General features: G+C 34.9%; 1 protein-coding gene across 1 annotated transcript in view; it reads left to right on the top strand.

Annotated features, from left to right (window-relative positions):
- The window catches only part of LOC145674883 (neurensin-1-like), a 467,202-nt gene that overhangs the window by 261,842 nt on the left and 182,751 nt on the right, over positions 1–22,609 (top strand). The window contains exon 2 of the mRNA XM_081745130.1: positions 9,269–9,312. The gene's annotated coding sequence lies outside the window, so the exon portion shown is untranslated. The remainder of the gene's footprint in view (positions 1–9,268; positions 9,313–22,609) is intronic.

Genomic DNA, 22,609 nt, shown 5'->3' with positions numbered 1-22,609 from the left:
TGATGGTAATGATTGTGTTGACATCTACTATTGAGATTTTTAATCCACACATGATTATATTATATTAGCCTGCGTTTTTAACTCACATGAGTATGATTTTTATAAATTTCAGTATTAAAGATCTTCACTACAGCGAAATTAAAGTACCGCTAATGTTAGAGTTTTTCTGTATCATCTTCAATACAAATAAAAATATTCGAACAGCAGAAACGTAGTGAACTAGACAATACAATTTTGCATGTGATACCGTTATCACAACTCATCTATCTGCTTTCGATTTGCCACTGTAGATAAATTTAACATATTTTGCGGGTTCTGTAAATAGCGGCATACCAAAGGCAGATAGGTGAATTCTGGTAAAGGTACCACATGCAAAATTGTATTGTCTAGTTCACTACGTTTCTGCTTTTCGAATATCTTTTTCCTTGCACTGTCATAGACTTTACTAAATAACATGTGTTTAGTTTCCTGTCTTATACAGTGTGCTTCAAAACAACACCGACAACATTTGGCAGGTGATTCCTGACACCAAGATAAGACGAAAAGTATAGACCAGTGGTGTCCAATTATAATGTGCCTGAGGACCATAACCGGCTTTACTAGTTAAGTGGAGAGCCGAAGCTGCTTATAATAATAATAATAATAATAATAATAATAATAATAATAATAATAATAATAATAATAATAATAATAATATGCTAGAAAAGAAAAATCTAAAAAAAAGTATTTGAAATATTATATACCGTAATTGCGGGCTACTTGGACCCTTAAGGGGCTACTTGGACCCATATCAAAAACTCCTTTAAAGTCCCATATACAATACAATATTGAGTGAGTTCAGAGTGGATCCATTAGATGGGATTATAATGCAGGCGAATACACATTGAAACTAGTTCTGTGGTAGGCTACGAACAAGCAGCATTGGTAAGAAAGGTCGTTGACGAAAAGAGTGTATTTATTGGCCGCCAAACTTTTATGTGTGGACACTATTTGCAAAGGAAGTGGAACCAATACTAAGTAAACACCTAAGTAGTTATACATATGTTAATGAAACTGACATGGTAAACTTTCTCATATACAGTAAGATGTGTGCGTAATTGCATTATTTATGAAGTGTGTGCACATGACCTGGAAAACATGGATATTTTGTCCCACCCCATCCTTTGTTATCTTTATCAATGAAAAATAAAGATATGTTGTCACGTGTCACACAAGTAAGGACTTTTCATTTTTTCCTTAAGGATACCGGTACAAAATGGTACATCAATATAAAAGATTGCTGGAGGTCGAAAATATGCTGATTTTTCATAACAGCTTGAAGAATGTTTAGCAGCAATTCAGTCGGGAAAAATGTCGCAAAAACCAACAGAAGCTCACTTCAAAATAAGTCGTTCCACCATAGAAAGAAGATTAAAGAACAGATCAAGGCAGAATCCGGGCCATCTGAAAGTGTTCACTGAAGAAGAAGAATTAGCCTTCGCTAGTCATCTTGATAAAGTTTCTGATTTAGGATCCCTCGTTGATTAACTTGATTTCAGATTTATTGTGAAATCCTATTGAGACATGCATGGGAGAACTGACATTGGTTTCTAACACAAACTTCCCAGTCGAGATTGGGTGAAGTTAATTTAGAAACTGCACCTCCAGTCAACGACTAGATTCGCTGCTAATATAGATAGGGCTCGTGCAGCTGTAGAAGAAAACGTAATCAGTCATTATATTTGATAGTACCTCTTAACATATTCTCTTTGTGGTTTGCAGTAAATGAAAGGTGTAGTTCTTGGAACACCTACGTCCTATTTAGTCTCAGAGCAGATTTCAATGGTTTTCTGTAGGAAAATATGGGGTGGGTTCAAGTAGCCCGAACGCGATTCTTACTTGGACCCATTTTTTACCATAATCGTCCGTGCTTTGTTTCCAATATATGTAATTAAAACTGTCATCGATGTACAATATAGTTGCACTTAATATGGGTTATTACAATAACTTTCGAGTTTTCGTGGATGAAAACAGGCCGAAAGAACGAATTTATTGCAAAATTGGGTCCAAGTAGCCCGCATCTACGATACCTATTCAATTCAATGTGAGAAATGAAGGTGATTACCAGCGTTTCCAAGGGCCGGGATATCTAAATTCATTCCTGTCGTTGTGAGCCACAGGAAATGTAAAAGAGAAGAATGTCCAAGGCAGCTTCTGAAGCGATTCTTCACATTTTTCATGGTGGAAAATCCACTTTCACACAAATAAATACTTTCAAACACTGACACTCTTTCCCGACCAAGCTCCAAGATTTAGGGAAAGGTGTTGCCGTGGATTCTCGTGCCTTTTTGTTGTACAGAATCGCTAAATGGATGCCTTATTTCGAAAGAAGAGTGGAAACATTAAAAGAATGAATAAATATAAATGAAAATATATCAGTAATAAGAATTGTAAATCGTGAAAGCTTTGTGGCAGCGCAAAATTGTTTGGCTGGCCGCCATTTGGACAGCACTGGTATAGACCAATCTGGGTGCACAAACCTTTCTTTTTGGAGTTATGGGCTGTCGAAAACATGAAAAATGAAGTTTAAAGGTTCATAGCTCCAGAATTATGGGACCTACCGTAATCGGGTCAGACTTCATTTAGGAACTATTATGCGCGCTATCCAGAAATACATGTTTCAGAATCCTAAGGTACTCACGCAACAATTTTTATAGAGGAAGTTTGGCTGCGGGCTTATAATTTGAAGTACTCACCAACTACCTCTGTAAATAGTGTTGCGGAAGTGCCACAAGATTCTGATACATTGATATTTAGATAGGGAATATACTAGTTCTTAAAGACAATCTTGAGCCGACTACGGTAGGTACCACAATATTTGAGTCATAGACCTTTAAAGTTGATTTTCTCATGTTTTCGGCAGCCTACAATCCCGAAAGGAAGCATTTGCGCACCCAGTTTGGTCTGTACTTTTCGTCAAGAATCATCTCGCAAATGTTGTCGGTGTTATTTTGAAACAACCCGTATATCAGTTGTTCATAAAGTTTGTACATTTTCTTTCAGTTTGCAGATGTGATCGTATGATCATTATCAAGTACATATAAATATTAGACCTATTCTAATGAAATTCATCACATATCATGTAATATATTATATTAATAATAGATCATATGTACAATGAATTTGCAGATAGCTCAGATATGAGCAATAAAATATTTTCTATTTATAAACTAATTTGTTTAAATGTCAAAAATATGGTACTTGTAATGCCCAGCGTCCCCTACAGGGGCGCCCCGTTTTGCCCCGTCCCTGCAGTCCTTTTCATCATGTTTTTGTATGACCTATGTATATAGAGTAATACTAATGAGATTAACTTAAAAACAGGCCAATTCATCATTAAATGTCCATATAGGCTTTGAAGGGTTAATAGTAAAAAACGGGATTTAGGCTTAGGTTTGCCACATACTGCTACAATAATAATGCAAGTTTAATTAATATTTATTTATACACTTTGAGCGATTGAAAAAGATAAGTCTTTATCAAAGCTAGTCGGAGAATTAACTTTGAATATAATTTGGAGATAAGTTACTAAATAAGTTAAATATTGGAAGACTATGTAGTCTTATGATTTTAAATAAAACTAAAATAATTTGTAAATATAAACACTTTTAGGAATTGTGTCAAGAAACGAGCCAAGGGAAGGGGATCAAATATTTTGAAAAGAATCTTATTAATATTTTTTTTATTTGTTTGTTTGAAGATGAATTGTTGGTAGAAAATAGATTCATTAATGCTTTAAGAGTTCACACCAACACCTACGGAGTAAAAGTGGCATTAGTGCGGGAACAGAAAGGAATTGTGGGGAAAATGGTGGAAAACAATAGTGCATGTTGTAGGAAAACATATTCTTCGTGCAAATCGTAGGATTTACCGACATGATTTTATGGCGAATAAGTTCAATAGCCATTTATAATTTAAGGGGTTTAAGGCGGGAGATGAGTTAGAGCTTTGTATAGAGAGAGATAAGTTAAAGCCTAATTTGGCTGTAGAGGATGGGACTAACAGATATATTATTGATGTAACGATACGCTCAGAGGATGAGAATGAGGAGGATATGGCAAGGGAGGAGAAGATTAATAAAGATACTTAATTGTGTATAATATGCTGTATAATGATTATAAAACGATTAAAATGTTACCTTTATTAATGAGCTCTAGAGAAATAATTAGATCTTCTGCGAGAAAAATCTTTCTCATCTCAACAATAGGTTGATGGGCAACATAGAAATTTCAAAACTTTTCTCTCCCTTGGAAGAGCTGTTTTATAGTTGATAAGGTCTCTTCTTCGTAACTGCATCTAGATATTCTATCCTTGGTCTTCCCCTTTCTGGTTTTCCTTCTGCCTCTTCCTCTCTCAACACGGTGATCCAATCGGAGAGCCGAATAAGATGGCCAAACATGCTATATGTTCTTTTTCCTATTCTCTTCATGATCTGTCGTCCTTCATTAGAAAGAAAAGTATTCAGGAAATTTGCTATGCCTGAGTTTCTTCAGAAACTGATGGTGATGATTGTGATGAGATCTACTATTGAGATTTTTAATGCACACATGATTATACTTGAGATATTCTGCCTTTGTATCTGACATGAGTATGATTTTTATAAATTTGTGTATTGCTGAAATTGTAATCGTCCTAGAGTTTTTGTGCTAGATTAATTGATTTAAAAAGAAGAAAGAAAAAGGAAAACAGGGAGTATTTACTATACCTAGGTAATGATTGAATATGTAAAATATATTATTATTTTGATTGAATGTAAAACATTAATGTTTTGTATAGGGTTTTAAAATGATAAACAATGACCGATATTAGTGTCGAATTCATAGTTTTCGGGATCGCTGAGATGAACACCGACACTTCCGATGCCGTTTAAATCCAAATTCAGCCTTTTGTGTTCAAAATGAAACCTGTTCTCCCCGTGCGAGGAAAGAATATTCTGCTAATATTGTCCAGAAGAGATAAAGCATTACCATTACCTTTTTTCTTTAAATTAAAATTTGATTCGGGTAGTTGAGTGGTGTACCTTCTAGATGAGTGCATATATATCAAGACGGATAAAAAGGCAGACAGACGGAAAGACATCCATAAGTTATTTTTTTCAATATCTTGGTACGTGTTTTTTTTTTTTTTTGCATGAAACACGTAAATATGTTTGAAATCTTATTTTTTTAATGGAATTACCATACTTCCTTCTCTTCTATCGTCGGTGTTCATGTATGGAATTTGAAGTGTGTCACACAGCTCTTGAAATGCAAGTAAATAGAAAAATGAAAATAAATTCCAATCATGAGTTCTTAATTTCTTATCGTTTTGCAAAACATTAACATTAAGAATTGCCTACAGAAAGAGTTAATTTACGTCCATCAGATGAATTTTCTTTAATTGTTTTTCTGTTAACTTAAACAAACATAATATAGTAACTACAAATTAAAGAATCCTACTTCATTCAGCACGTTTACTAAAGGAAACTGAAGCTACAGAATGTAATTAAAACAATCAGAACAACCGTTTTCTCAACACACGCCAAACTGTCATGTGTGGGACGCTCAGCTGTCGATATGCACGCCGGGTTGATTTTGTAGGACTGCTCACAAAGCTTTCCCTCACTTGCTCCAATACGTCTTCACACGTACTGGGACGACCTCAAGATTTGTTGTGTCTTACCGAACATCCAGAGTCAATAAAATACTCATGCCACTGATAAAGAGTAGGCCTTCTGGGGGGGATGCTAGCGCTTGCCGTGGCTTGTTTATGAACCAATGTACTATAAAAGTCAAAACTCGATGTGTTTTGCTACAAAATGACACCGAAACCATTTCTGTAAGATAAACGAAGAAATCAATATTTGTTTCCAAACTTGTAAAGTTCTTTTTGATGCACCCTATATTTTTTCATGATTACCATATTTCCTTCTCTCCTATCATCGCTCGAAAGTAGATAACAAAAATCGTTAACAATCTTGCTTGTTTTACAAGCCAAAACTACTGTCATTTTCAGTAAGGTAATGAATTGTAACTCTGGAAATAGCTGCAGAGACACTATATCTCAGTAGCTTTTTCAGCTTCTTTACAAACTATTCATTTTAGAACCCAGAGAGGAAATTAAATTTGAGCGTATTCAATATTGCTTAGCTTTTAAACCATGACTTTTATATATACGTACACAGCAACAGAAAAATCATAGAGAAAATAAAAGAAGACTTGCTTTTTTTACTTCGAGAGAGAAAAAAGCTATCAAAGAATTTGAGACAATAAGATTTTTTCTAGCAATATATCTCGAGGGTTAAAACACGATACGGAATTAAATTGTCGTCTTAACTTACTAGACTAAAAGATAGTCAAACCTGCGTTAGAAAAGTGGGTGTATGAAGCTCTTAAACTTTGAAATGTGAAATCACGGCGTTAAAATACAAGTTGATGCTGTTGAGCATCCGGAGTAGCTTGTAATTAACTTTACGTCAGAAAGATTACAGCTAGGCACGTTGTAAAGTAGTTTTGAATAAAGAGCAAAAAATTACCACCAAATCCTGTCTGACGTGTTTTGTTTCCCAATAATGTAAACTTATACGATTTTACATGCTAACACAATATACTCTATAGTTTAATAAACTTGGAGATTTATCGCTACGAAAACAAAGTACATGCCATGTATCGTATCTTGTGCTAAGCTAATCCATTCGAGATTGTCGTTACCCACTTTCATAAGATCTTACTTTAGTGTTCTTCCACATGCTTCTTGATCTCCCAATACTTTTTTAAAAGACTTCCCAACTAGAATCTTATTCATCTCGCGCATATTTTCCGTAGAGTAGTTTCCTACTCACCGTAAAACGTTTCCGTTATTGTCAACATTATGTTTGTTTATCTGTAGCTGTTATCTGTTTTAAATTCAACAACTTGCCGAATGCGCCCAACCCTTCTTCACTCTGAAAAATAAAACAGCATTTAAACGCTTTTAGTACAGATATTGAGAGAGGGAAATATATCAAGCGTGTGTTTATAAAGTGTGCTTCGTGTGTTCAAAAGTGTTCATTCTCCGAAAACAGTATCTAGTATGGCACATTTAAAACACTTGAGGCCCCTAGTATCGGAAGCGGCCAAACTTTTTTTTTTTTTTTTTTTTACCGAAACTGAGTTATATATCACTTGTTATATGTTTGATCTAAAGGAATTCCATGGGAACAAAATTTTGTTTTAAAGCTTAATATTTCAAACTTAAAAAAAAAAAACTAGTTCAAATATGGGAGTTTGTACGCGTGGTTATGGAGCTTCTCAAAGCTAAGCGACTTCTCGGCAAACAGTTCGAAAACAAAGTGATGACATAAATTTTGCACATTTTGTACATACATCTGGGACATATTTGGACAACACAGTATCTACAAGGGGTGAATATGTGTCATCTCGAGGTGTTCAAAGAGAGTCGGTAATGTGTACAGTGTCCTACTGTGTCTAAAAGTAACGTTAGATTCTGTATTTTTTTCTGCAGTGTTGCACTAAAAGTTTTCTTCGAAAACTATGTTATCAAAACTATTAGCTTCTGTTTTCATTTCAGATTTATCAATTTATTTTCACTTCTAATAGATATTAGAAGTGATTAATTACATAGACATAATATACTATGATAGAAAGGGTACGAACTTTACAGGAACAGAAGGATAAAATATATAATGTTGTTGGTCAGCCTATCTACGTAATAAAGTTTAATTAGGTGAAATAGTAGGTGAGAGATCATGTTGATAATTAATCAGTGTGAGACTAGAAGAATATATAGATATGTGAAAGTTTTGTAAAATAATTTGAATTCTTATTTGATTGCTACAATCACTGTGTAGTGAGAAACAGTATAAGAAATTTTCTAATAAAAACTTAATAAATTTACCGGTAGACAAGCGTTATAATTACATAAGATGCCACCAAATATAACAGGAGGAAATTAGCTAGCATAAGCAAATAATAACTATGCAATGCAAAAGGTAGAATTATGTTTCATAGATTTTTCTTTTAGTTCCTATTTAATTGATATCAGCTGTGAAGATATGGGTTTATATCGAGCATTGAGAAGCACTTCCTACTAATTTATATTACTTCATCTAAGCTTTTATTTGTTACCACTGCTTTCCTACGCATTTAAATAAATTTACCTTCTCTATCATTTTACATGTTGTTAACATTGATGTTTTATTACAGTTTCTAAGTAAGATTAGACATTTCTCTTGTACCAAACAACAGGAAGAAACTAGGGACTTACGCAGGAAGTAGATTCGAACCCCCATGAAATCCTGACTTTACTGTAAACTTAATCTAATTTAAGAGGTAATTTTACAAATTTTATTATAATTTACCCTCATATTGAATTTGAGTCCCCTGAAATAAATTTCTGCGTATGTCTCTGGAAGAGACAACTCTATATCTTGTCAATGACAAATAAATACAGGACACTTGGTTCAGTTCCAACAGAAACATACACTTTCCCAGATGTGATACCGGTTTCAGGACACACTTTCGAGACGACAAAACCTTAATTGTCGAACTACATGACACAACCATAGCCAGACTGAAGAAAGTGGAATCCCGCACACAGAAAACACTCGCGTTAGTCACTAGACCATGAAGTGGCACAAGAGGAGTTCATGCTAAGTGCTAAGTGCAAAAAGAAAGTAAGTGGAGGGAGCATTACTTCAAGATTTAGTGAAAACATGTATTGAACACAGCGTTTGGTACATATTTTCTAGTCATTGTAAGCAAATTTCCATAATGCATGTTACATGAAAATTTTACAGAATAATTTCATTATTATAATAGTTACGCAACGAGATTCACAAAATAAGCATTATATGCCAAAGTCCTAACCGCACTTCAATATTGCTTCTCATGAAACCAGCAAAGTCAAGCAGTACAGAGTTTGGTCCTAGGAGAGATGGATGGTGTTGGCAACGTGGCGTATACCCAGAGTTGTGACGAGGATTGAGAATTACTTGTAAAGAAAGAAGTAGAGAACTTCACTCTAAAAAGCCATTATAAGCAGAAAGAATTGCTGGTGTGCCGAACATACATGAGTGCTATGTACAGGTTAACTGGTAGGCTCTGGTCCCTAAGTGTTGGTGCGCCAAGAGCTTTTTTCCCTTTTAGATAAGCGTTAAAGTGATGATACGTTATGTGATGACGACTTCAGCAATTTTACTATATTAATATGTATAACAACTAATTGATTAATTCTTATTTTCTTATTTCAGATTGATCTATAACATGATTTAAGGATCTTTTGTTAGATAGTCGGGTGAGTAATTCTTGAACTTAATTTACTGTGTTGAAAGATAAAATGTTTAACGTTCAAGCAAAATAATAATTCAAAGTAAACTAACTTTGTACGCAGTGAACGAAATCTCTTTCGATTAAAATTTGATAAATATATATTATCTGAATATTGTGTTTAAACAAGAGCACCTGTATTAAGAAAGTTGTTATTGACCTTTACCCTGATTATTATCTTGTTGAATAGGGGAAACTATAGTACACTTTTGACCCCCTTACCGTTTGCAATTTTTGAGTTCGACCCGCCTGGGACGCTGCGGGTGGACCTGGGAAAACATTTTTTACTTTGATACGTTGTACTTTTAAAATGATCAAACACTTCTTTCCCCGTTTTGGCATCTGATTCATCGTTTGCGATTTCTAGGGGTGGAAACGGATTTTCTGGACACAATGTATATTCATATAACTCGTACACAGGCACGTAGCCAGGATTTCGTGAAGGGGGGGGGTCCGTGACATGAAATACTGTGGTCATCACAAAAGGGGCTCAATCACTCTAAACTATTTTACTGGAACATATATTGGTTCGTTTAACGGGGGGGGGGGGAGTGACATGAAATTCTGAAGGCCCAGGAGCTCGATCAATCTAAACTACTTTACTATCAACATATATTGGTTTGTTAGGACAATAAAATGAGGATATGTTGGCAAGTATTTTAATAACAAACTATGAAGAAATTTCGAGCAAAATAATAAAAAAAAGTATTGAAAAAGATTTTGCAATATATACGTCCTTCTCCTGTTTATTCAAATATAACAATTTTCCTTTCGTTATGACCTCAATTATTATAAAAAGTACATACTGAATACTGTCTTGTAAACTATCTTCTAATATAAATAAAATAAAGAGTTTGTTTGTGTTTGTCTGTCTGTCTGTGTGCGGCCTGGGGACCAGACGATTGGATCGAGAGTGACCAAATTTTGGTCAGGGGTGCCTTGGCCCAGACCCCAGATCAAGACGAAGCGTTTTTTTTAAATTTCGAAACAGTGGGGTCTCAGGGGGGCGTTTACCGGAACCAGCTTGGGAACCAGACAAATTGACCGAGAGTTACCAAAATTTTAGTCACGAAAACCTTGGTCCAGGCTCCAGACCAGAGTTAAACGTTTTTGTCGAAATTCGAACCAGAGGGGTCTCAGGGGGCGTTTACCGGGACATGTAAAAAAAAGTAGTAGAAAATGACCGATATTTATTTATTTAACAATCACCAGATACAGTTCAGAGGCCATTTTACATTGAATATCCAACAACATTAACAATGGAAAGGATTTGGGAAGGTATCGGCCAGGGCCTGTTTAGTAGGTGCCATCCCTGCATTTGCCTGGTAGGACTGAGGGAAACCCTGGAAAACCTCAGTCAGGATGGTAGGCAGCGGGATTCGAAGCCACGACCTCCCGAATCCGAAGACAACGCTCTACCACTTGAGCTATTCGTGTCGAATTCATATTTTCGCGGTCGCTGAAATCAATGGTGAAACTCCAGTTGCATTAACTTCCAAATTCACGCTATTCGGCTCCGGGCCGGGGGTCACCAGGGGGGTGAGATACCAAGACATATAAAAGTAATCCAAAATGACCGATATTAGTGTCAAGTCCATAGTTTTCGCGGTCGCTGAAATCAATGGTGACACTTCCATTAGCGATGTCTTGCAAGTATGCGGGCCGGGAGTCAGCGGGGGGTGGATACCGAGACATATAAAAAAAATAGCCCAAAATGAACGATATTAGTACCAAATCCATAGTTTTCGCGGTCGCTGATATCAATGGTGATACTCCCACAGGCGTTGACTTCCAAATACAGTCCCTGTGCGAAGCATGTGTATATTCAACTAGTTTTACAATATATGTGTTCCTTTCTCTGTTGAATCAAATGCTAACAGAACTTTCTTTCAACATAATTTTTGTTTTATTATTCCGTCAACTACTGTTGGTTCCAAATGACAGGTTAAAGGAGCAACAGAAAATTGTCCTTGAAATAACATGTTTGATACTGCAAGGATGCGATGACGAAAAGTGATGATTAAAAATGTCCACGCTGTTACACAACTGCACTTATGCTTTCGAAAGCTTGAAATCTCCCTGAATAGTAGCAGGAATTCTGAGAATTCCATAACTTTTCTTGAAATTTCAAATTCCATGACTCTTCCAGAATATCTCGCTTACCTCGCCACCATATTGCAAGTAATACAAATCTCCTCATAAGAAAGAGTAAGCAAAAGCTTCCTGTAGTTTTATTTTTAATTTTTAACGCTGATCCTTCTTTTTGTCATTTCATTTTGTTTTATCCTTCCTTAATTTTTTTCATTTCTGGTCTCGAAGGGGGGGGGTCCGGACCCCCCCGGACCCCCCCCCCCCTTCGCTACGTGCCTGTCGTATTCTGAAAATTTTTTAAATTACAGTTTTGTAATAGGCGTCATTAGTGGTTTCGATTGGTATATAAACCATCTTTCACTTCTATATATAATCTCATTCTCTTCCCTTGTTAGTAGCAGCGTAGAGAGACTCCTCAGTATTCTGGAGCAAACATCGTATTATATCCTTAACATCTTTATCACTGCTGTAATGATGATCTCCGAAATCGCGTTAAGAATCCAAAGTAGTTAAATTGACTGGAGTGAAATGTAGTTTATAAGTAGGATGTAGAAGCAATTTCCAAACAATTTCCTATAGGATATATATGACGTACGGTAGATAGTATGCGGGGCTGTCTTGGAATCCAATATGTACTCGATTCCCGAGTCTGTACATGTTTAAAAATTATTGTGTTCACAGTTTCCACGAAAGATGCTATTCCTCAATTTTACGATATGTTTTCTGTCAGTTCTCAAGAGTAAGACGTTTCAATAGCTGAGTGTTAACGTGATCGACTCCAGTCATCTTCACCGTGATCATGTTGCACAAATGCATGGACATTCTGCATCTGCATTCACAGGTTTATCCGTCGTCTTATCTCCTCACATTGTGAGTACATTTGTCCCTTATAAACCTAACAGCAAATGCATACATGTGTATTCATGAGACAAAAAGAACCAGCTCATTCTGAACTTTCCAAAGAAAAAAAACTCATACAATAAAAATGTAATACTCGTATTGTTCGCTGTTAACAAATCAAGATGGTTACATACGTAGAATGCATAAAATAGCATGAAAGAAATAAAACTGGATAAAAAATATTGAGAGTTTAATTATTGTGATATTGATACAGTATGCTATTCTTACGTACAAGAAAATGTAAAACCAAAGTACATTTCTGAAATACTGATATAAAATATCACTTCTACGCTCAACACAACTGTTCAAACGGTTTAAGAATTTTTAAATATGGAGTTTATAAAGGAGCGGCGCTGAGTGCAAAGAGTGTTATTTTATTTATTTATTCATTACTAGAATTCAAGTTTTTCGCAGGGGGAGAATACTTTTCATTTTGGACATAAAGGGTTGCATTTGGATTTAAACGGCATCGGAAGAGTTCACTGTTAATCTCAGCGAACCCCCAAAAAACTATTTATACCCCTCCTCCAAGTTGAGGGGCTGAATTTGGATTTAAACGGCATTGAAGTGTCACTGTTCATCTCAGACCCCGAAAATTATGGATTTTACACTAATATCGTATCGGTCATTTTCGATCATTTATTAAATATATATATATATATATATATATATATATATATATATATATATATATATATCTTCTCTCCCCCTTCCCTAAGTTGCACCGTCGATATGTAATGATAAAACCCATTCCAGGTCCGAACCTCATCTATGTTGAAAATTTAATCGAGATCGGTCAGATGGTTCAAACGGTATAAAGTCACAAACATAGTCACTTCAATTTATATATATATATATATATATATATATATATATATATATATATATATATATATATATATATATATATATATATATATATATATATATATACTACCGTGAAATATTACTTTACCAGCAAGATCGGTCTAAGGACATTCCTTCGTGAAATGAAATGAAAACTACTGTATATTTTAACGTTTTACGTTACACTCTTAAGATAAAGGAAACGAATGGATGACAAGACTAATGGGGTGTGGTCGGAAAGGACAGTTCTGAGATAAATGTTCATCATAACATCAAATAGAATAGCATCAAACCAAGGATTCGTCGCACTAGATACGGTTATTCCACCACTGAGACACTGTATCTGCTATTACTCGGAATTTGCAGTAGAAATGAAATCAGACAAGCCTATATTAAACCAGGGAAACACCATCACAGCATCCACTGTGCTGCTAAACTTTTTCGTTTTTTTCCATTGATGCTCTCATTGGAGCTATTTTACTTGCAATTGTGCAAACATCATTTGCCTTCCCACGTGCTCGTTTTGTGTTTGTAAAAAGTTTTGAAGAAAAAAGCATGAAAGCTTTTGTGTTTGCTCTCAGCACTTCCCTGTTGTTCTTCCTGTGCTTCTGGTTCTGCGCTTGGGCGTTAACGCTTTCTTTCTTTCTCTCTCTATCTTTGTCTCTGCCAGCTCCTGGCTCCATTGTTAGAAACTGTTTCGTTAACGGAGGATACAAAATCAACATGCTTGTTAAATAGCATGTTGAGTTAATTAAAGGAGCTTGAGGAAAGGGATTTTTAATGTTAAAGTTTGGCAATGCCTTGATTCAAGGAAATGAAGTGTAATATTTAAATTAACTCTCCGTTACGTTATGTTCACTTAGTTATGTTATATAGAGTATTAGGAAGAACACTATAAAACACAACACGTAACAAATATTTTCCAAACTTAAATTTAAAAAAAATCAAATGCATAGATAATGTAAATATATCATATTAATGTATGAAACTGAAACAAACACGTATATTAAATATTAACGCAGTAAGTACTAAAATGCATTTATCGGGTTAGATAGGGTTGGCAACTTTGAAAAATAAAATTACTGGCACACGTTTATAATCTTATACATGGGGAATAATTGTATTTTAAACCTTGAAGAAAACCTCACAAAAATACCGTAATATACTCTCCAGTTGACAACCCTTAGTTTAAAAAAAGAAAAGAAAGAATGGAAAGAAAAAAGCAACACCAAAAACATAATTGTGAGAATGAAATTGTCGTATATTTATCACTTTGTTCTGAGACAGAGATTTGAAAATGTTTAGAGATTTTAAACAATACCAAGTTCTATTCAAATCCGTAAATCGCAGAAATTTCCAGGATTTGAATAGAACTTGGTATTGTTTAAAATCTCTAAACATTTTTAACATTGTGCTGAGAACAAGTTGCCAGGCAAAAAATCGTCTCGAGGTGTCACGTATAAAACTTGTTCACAGCTTTAAAGTTGCAAATTTCGTTTTCCAATTTTCGGATTTCAATAGGACTTGACATCGTTTTACAATACTTCCATAGAAACTCCAGAAAATTATAAATTTATTTTGCCCTTATCCCCTAATTTTCATTCTTATAAATTTCCAGTTTCCGGATTTTTACTTGGGACAAATTTTAAGTTTCCATATCTACAGGAACTACACTATTAGTTTATATGAGTGAGTCCCAAAATTTGTTTCATAACAATGAACTACATAATTTATACCGTTTACCAAACATTGTTAGGGTCATCAAATCTAGGAGGCTCAGGTAAGCAGGTCATGTAGCCTGAACGAAAAAAAGTATGAACACTTTGAAAGTTTCTACTAATCGAAAATCTAATCGGAAAAACGACCATTAGGAAGACCTAGGCGCAGATGGGAAGACAATATTAAGATGGACCTTGCAGAAATAAGAATTCAAAGTAGAAACTGGATCCAGTTGGCTAAGGACAGAAGTCACTAGAGAGGATTTGTGAACGCAACATTGAACTTCCGGGCTCCATAGGTCATAGAGTTAGAGTTCCCACATTGTTTTAAAAAGGTTTTCACGACCCTCTAGATCGTAGATTAAATATAGGTATTTTAATATGAGCCATTATCTTGTGAAGATTAGCAATGAAGACAAGTTTCAAAGTACTATCTGTGTGGGAAACAAAATTATGGCTGTTAAAAAAGAGACCTAAGTTGCTTCGTATAAATAGACAACAACAGCACACTACAGCTATGACTGAGCAAAATATTTTTGCCTAGCTCCTTGATAGGCCGAAAATTAAAGATGGTGCAAGTGGATAACATCTTTGAATTTAAAAACTATTGTGAACATCACGCTTCTTTGTAGCCAAATGGCTAACGAAGGTTCTCCGTAAATTTCCTTGGGGAGCAGGTTGCACCGATAAGATTATGGGAGCCAGGACAATTTTTCATCGAAATTAGTACATTGAAACTGAAGAATGGCAAATTTGGATAGTGAAAGGTGTGTTTGGGGATATAATGGTATATTTATTTTCGCAGAATGGTAGCTAACATTTTCAGGGGGAGCTGATAATTGAAAATTTGGGCTGCACTGCATGAGCGCCCAAGGCGAGGGCAGGGTGGGACCCGAGCCATCCTGGCTCACGAAAATGTATTAAATTTTTTAAGATTTTCTTAATACAAATATAAAATACCAATCGTAATATAGCAACCAGGGATTTTAACTTTCCCCTAGTAAAGAGTTTCTTCGTACCAAAGCCCTTGAGGGGGATGTTCAATACTGAGAGAATGTACATTTTTTTTATCTGTATCCATGTTTCTAGATTCGATGTCAATCTCGATTCTTACCTCGGATGGCAATTCTAGCAGTTGTTCGAATCTTCTTAATAGATCATGTTTGATGTTTATTATCTTCGTGCTGATTAGTAACGTTAAACTATAATCTATCAAGCAGCGAAAATGGTACAAGCAGAGCTGAGGATTAATTAATTGATTAATGAAAATATCTTAAAATATAAGAACATACATAATTGTCATTTATTTCTAGATTCAATTTTATCTTTAAATAATAATAATTTTTTTGACCAGAGTAGGCATTTCTTTATTTCCTAAGAGTTTCCATAATGTAACGTTATCTTCCGCAAACGTTAATGTGTATATTCATATTAATGTAGGTAATAGAGATATTTCCTCTGGTCAGAATAATAATTAATTTATCTTTAGTATATTCTTTTAATATTATCTCTTTCCATCCCAGGTACTGGGATTTTTTTAGTAGAGTCATAAAAGAGAGATGTCATTATTGACTGTTTTTAACTGAGTTTAGAATTACGACAAACTGAAGTCTTTAAATAATAAATATTACCGAAATAACTTTGATTTATTGTACTCTTTCTTATGTAGGCCTTGATAACTAATTTTGCAAAGCCATAAGTTCTAATGTGGTTTTCATTAGCCTTTCCGAAATTCGTGAAGTATTTCGCCGTTCATTCCTCAAAGCTGTAGATGTTCTTAAGCACTTTTCTGAATTCGATTGCACATTGAAATGCACAAATCAACGGTGTCACTAATGTTATGTGCCTTCAGTATTTTTTTTACATTTCATAAGATAACAGTTTGTAATATGCCATTACAGTCTAGTGAAATTATGTTTTTAATAGGAGGGTGCCCGAAATTTTTTGCACCGACTGTACTTGACGTTTAACAAAAAATTTCTGGCTGTTCAGATAATCCGTAATTTTATTTGTTATTCTATTTCAAATTAACATGGAAAAACTGTAAAAAATTCATTAGGAGTTATAGTTTTGGGAATCAATACCTTTATTTATATTTTAAATTAGTTATAAGTTTTGTATATGGATATGTAAATGGATTATTACAGTTCTTACGGTGTCAGTGCTATCTGAAAACATAGATCCACTATTGGACGGAACTTTCCAGATCAAATAACCAATCTAAAATTCGACAGAATTTTCAGGACCACCCTTCACCTCTCTTTTAGATACCTAGGTCCTTCTAAAATCTAGTTTGATCCAGATTTTACCAAATTTTATTCGCTTCAAAGCCCCACCGCCAAAATGCTTAGTTTTGATTGGCTGATAAACCCACGCGATGATATTAGGGCGCAATTATTCCATTCCAAGCCGGAAAATCTTGCTGACAACAGCCAGATTTCGATCGTCGAGCTTAAAAGGTCGCAACGGAGTGAGAAAGCTGCAAACAAGGTAACATTTGGATTTCATTAACACCTAAAATCGTTGGAAGTCTCTAGGAGCCAAAAAACTATTAAATTTCATAGTCAAAACTGGACTAAAAAAAAAGCTGAAATAGTAAGTGCAACAGTGACGCCATGTTTTCATCTGCGGATCGCTATGGACAGGATTCAACAGTAGTGTGATTTCCGTCTTTCTTTTCCCAAAACCGGTTCAGAAGATCAGTGTTTCCCATCATATTTCTACCTCCCAATTTTCCTACTAATTGAGGGTTACAAGACCTGTCCATTATAGATTTGTTTATGTAGGTAGCGAGTGATTTCTTTTTTCATACATGGCGGTATTTAATTTCTTTGTAGTTAAGATAGGTAGAATAATGCACGTGTAAATTTACAGTAGGGGCTCCTATCTGACTCCCAAATTGGGAGTCCGGCTTCCAGCGGGATGAGTTGAACATTTAGTTTGTTTCCGGGTTCCTGCCCCTTCAGGGCAGGGGTCCTATTGCTAGCTAATACTCCGATATGTCCCCTCAGGGCATCGATTAAACAGGTTGATTTCAAGAATGTGATTCAGTGAATATAAGAGCCAGTTGGCCCTGTTCATTTCTTTCCTTTCGTTACCTTTCATAGAGCCGATTTAACATGGTAAAATCTGAATGATTTCTGTGTATATTTATTAGTATAACATGTATTAATGTAGTGTGTAGTATGAATGTGGCATGATGTGTCTTGTAGTTCGAGTAGTATGTGTATATTTGTAATGTAGTATCAGTTACAGTGATAATTAAGTGATGAAAGAGTGTGTTGGACAGTGTAGTATTTACTATGCGATAAATTTTTATTACTCCGTCATTAAGTGAACGTAATATAGTATAATAATTCCGTGTACAAGGTCACATTCAGTTGTTCAAGGGTTGATTATATCGTCGCTAGCCCTAGTGTCAAAAGTCAGTACTAACCGCCATTCTTCTGTCGAGGTGCTTAGTGATTTAGTTTTCGTGAAATTGACCTTTCTTTTCAAAATAAAACCTGGAAGGTATAATTCACAGCCCATATGAATGTACAGTTAGGTCAAGTGACCCAAAATTAATATATTCTGAAAATTTCAACATTCTGCCTAGTCTAGAAACCGAAATATTTAAATAAATAAACAATGCGTAAATTTTTAACAGAAGTTGGGCGATATGATGCTAGTTCTTCGCTTTGAAAATATATTAAATGTCCATTTTTCTTCGTGGCTGTAGAATTTCATTGTTGATGCAGAATTTTATAAACATTAAACATTATCGCAGATAATTCTATTTTCAGTGAACATACATAGGATTTTTTTTTCTTTCGTTCTTAATAAAGCTACCAGGTATTACATAGTATTGTGTGTATGGTGAAAGAGTCTTGAGTTCGAGTGAGGTTGTCGTGCGGTGATCGGAATGGAAAATGTTTGTAGTGATTATAAGTTTTAAAGTGTTATGATGAAATGTGTATATAGGCTGGGCGTAGATAGAGGAAACAGGGGTGTTTGTAGAATATAGCGTCGTGGCAAATGAATATTAATGTGAATATGAATATAAAGTGTATGAATATTGTAGTAAATGAATATAGAATATAGGACACCCATATAGTTAAATATATAGTAGCCCAGTGAATACTTCGCCGCGTGTTGATATATAGATATTGAATACAGACGTATAGCTACAAACATCTCAGGTTCCGACCCCTGCACCATAATATCACGCGGACCGGAGGGCGATATATATAGTCGGACTATGGTAGTACTTTGTAGTTTTATGTGTCATAATAATAATCAACCATAGTAATACCATCTGATAGAATGGGTAGCATCATATAATCGCTGACTAGACATATTGAATAATAAATTATGAAAAGACAATAGTAGTTAGACAACAGGGCTGTAGTGAATCATATCTTCTGGTCGGTTTTAAAATAGAATATCCTGCTCCGTGAGATTTTTTTTTCCCCACGTTACCTACTCGGGCTAGCTTACAATGTTCATGGAGGCGACAGCTCTGACTGGGTACAGAATCAAAACAATTAGTTATTGAAATTTATTTTCGCGTACCCGGATGTCGACCCCTAGTCCCTTTAAGTATTTTCATTTCTTTTCTTAGTTTAATTAGACGAGGGAAATTAACGACATCCCAGACTGTGGCGTGTCTGCGCAGGGTAGCTATCGGTGAGGTTTGGAATAGAAATCACCGATCCAAAATTCAGTTTATTTAATTTTTTTTTTATTTCGGCAAATCATTAGTTAGGGATATCTTAGATAATACTTCTATTCTAGTTTCATTACTGTCCTCGAACCTTCTTAGTTTTTCTAAGGGGTCGAATATTTTTTTTTACTTAGAGATTTCAAAATTGGGGACGCAGTTACCTGGTCCCTTTCCCCCTCTCCTTTTATCCTGCTGGTCTGGGCCGGATACGGGGATCGGATTTCAATCTTACAAGCCAACTCTTGTGGGATTGGGATCTGATGGACACAGAACTTGCATCCTTGGCAGCAGGGCGCCCCTTGAGTCTACGTATTTGAGTAGACCACCCTTTTGGCATGTTAAGAATATTTTGGCTATGGATTTTGTTGAGAGCGAAATTCGACTTCTAACTTTGTAGCGTTAGTTATTTCTCACTTAAGTCTTTGGCGCCCCTATTCTTCGTCTTCCTTCTTCTCTATCTCTCTCTCTGTCTTCATTTCTTCAAGTTTTTTTTTAATTTTTTCAACCTTCCCCCCCCCCGATTTTGAACTTGTTACTTACGATTTATTTAACGTACAACTCTGATCTGAAATTACCAGCTGAGACGTTGCAAGACACGATTCATGAATGGAGTAGATAATGATTGGGTCCTCCATCACATTTTGACCTATCGCTGAAATGAACAAAGACTCAGTATTTGACGACACTTCAATTACGTTCTTTCACCGTCGTCCTCTTAAGTTTTTTTTTTTAATCCTTTGGTCACTTTCCTTTCTGTTTTGGTTTTTCGATTACCTTGTAGTTGATCTGGGCCCAGAAATTGTATTTTGATTTACCTAGTTATATCTAGAAATGCTCTGTGTTACGTGCCTGCCTCACAAAGTTTTTTTTTTCCTTCATGATTTAAACACGAATTGATTATATAAAAGTTAAAAATTTATAGACGCGCGGTATCAGATAAAATTTAATTTGTTTCCAAATGTAATGTTGGAAGTCATTTGTTTTCTTGGACAATGTTGCAACCTTGTAAAATTTTATTGTTGGGGATGATTAATTTAAATGTGTGCGCATTTATTATAAATATATATAGAGAGAAATGAATACATCGAAATGTATATGTAATTAGTATGTGAATATGATTTTAAAGTAAAAGTATGATATTAAATGTATTATGAATATATGTAAGAGCGCTCGTGTCTGTTCCCCCTAAACGTGTATTGGTTGCTATAGTTTTACCAGTGAGTTTTCTGACGAATTTGAGAATGTAGATTTTGTCGAGTATACCGCCGTGCATTTAAGTAATTTTCCTTTTCTTCTGAATCAATGTAAATGATAACCTATGTAATTATGTAATGGCATGCATTGAAAAAATATCGGCAGGTCTAAACGTAACCCACATCATAACAAATATTATCCCTGAACAATTAACCTAAAACCATTGTGGAAAGTGCACCTTGAATCCTTCTCACCTACATGTGTATCCTATGACTTGACCAGTTTTTTTTTTTTTTAATTAAATCCGAACCATGCATATAAACATATACGAAAGTGATCCTAATGAAAGGTCTCATGACGTGTCCCAGTGTTGGATAAATAATTTGAAATTATTCGATTAATAAGTTTGGAAATAGACCGTCTAAGAGGAGAAACATCCTCTAGTGAAAGTTATTTTCTCAAAATTCCCTAGATGGGTAAAGCGTAGTAATGTGCGATTGCAGACATAAACTGTTACGAGTTACAAACCAAATATAGACGATAAATGGTTTTGTAAACCGATAGTTAGATATATATATATAGATATATAAATGACCACAAACTAAGTCAAATGGAGCGAAATGTTTTGGACACTTTGAGTAGTGCGTGATTTGTGATTTGAACGCTCAAAATCATTAATATTTTATTACCCGATGTGAGGTAGAGACTCATAAGTTCTGATACACTTAAAAGTTTTTTTTTCTTTCCTCTTTGTCCAATTTTTTTAAGTGAAATAAGTGTCTTCTTTGCATATGTTGCAAATCATAATTTTGCTTTAGCATGCCTAAGATATGATATATGTAATAATTCCTTTTTTCTTTTCTTTTGTCAATATGATTGAATATATAAAAATTTACTAAAATATAACACTATGTACTCTATTAATATATAACTAAGAATTTGTGCTTTTAATATTTTTTTTTTCTCATAATTATTTGTTTGTCTTCTCTTTTCACTATGAATGTAATAAACTATTTGTACCCTTGTAGCTAGTTGATTTTCCTTTAAACATATATACACTGTCCTGAGTGAGTGAGCGTGTGAATGCATGATAGATTTAATTTAAGTAATTTTAGTAATATCATTTGTCATATTAACATCTGTAATATATGTGTTATGTTTTAACATATGTGTTAAGGTAAATAACCTAGGTCATGAAGGACCGTCACTAATGGTTTAAATCGGCTCGAGGAGTGAAGCAAAAATAGCAAAATAAGCCTAAATACGACATCTTTCTTCCAGGAAGTTGAAATTCTTATGGATACGATACATAAATTTATATTGAGTTTATAAGTTTGATTTTTTTTTTCTCTTGGCCAATTCATATGTGTGGTCGATCCTAGAGAACAGAGTTCAGATGCTGGATGGTTATCAATCACCGGTTGGAATAACATTACAAAGAATTAAATTTCACCTTTCTCGTTTCCAGGTCTAGGCCTGGGCAACCCCACGATCGTGGTGCCTGGAGCTAGGTCTGGGTGGTATGAGGGAACATGTGTCTATTCCGAAGCATTCCAAAATTGATTAGTTGTTAATAACATTTAGAATGATTCATCTTTCAAGGACTTTCCCAACCTTTTGCTATATTTCCGGAATTATCCAGTAATCTGTTTCTTACTAAAATACCCTATTTCTTTTCTTTCTTCTTTTCCTACCTCCTTCTTCTACCCTTCTACTTTCTTCTCTTTCTTTCCTATTTCTAATTGAAAGAAAACGGAGTCATGATTGAGAGTAGTCGCTATTGGCACGGTCAATAAGTTGTTTAGATGAGT

This window comes from Thermobia domestica, chromosome 18 (assembly GCF_964235325.1).
Source record: "Thermobia domestica chromosome 18, izTheDome1.hap1.1, whole genome shotgun sequence".
NCBI classification, from domain to species: Eukaryota; Metazoa; Arthropoda; class Insecta; order Zygentoma; family Lepismatidae; genus Thermobia; species Thermobia domestica.
This window is presented reverse-complemented; position numbering and strand designations above follow the sequence as displayed.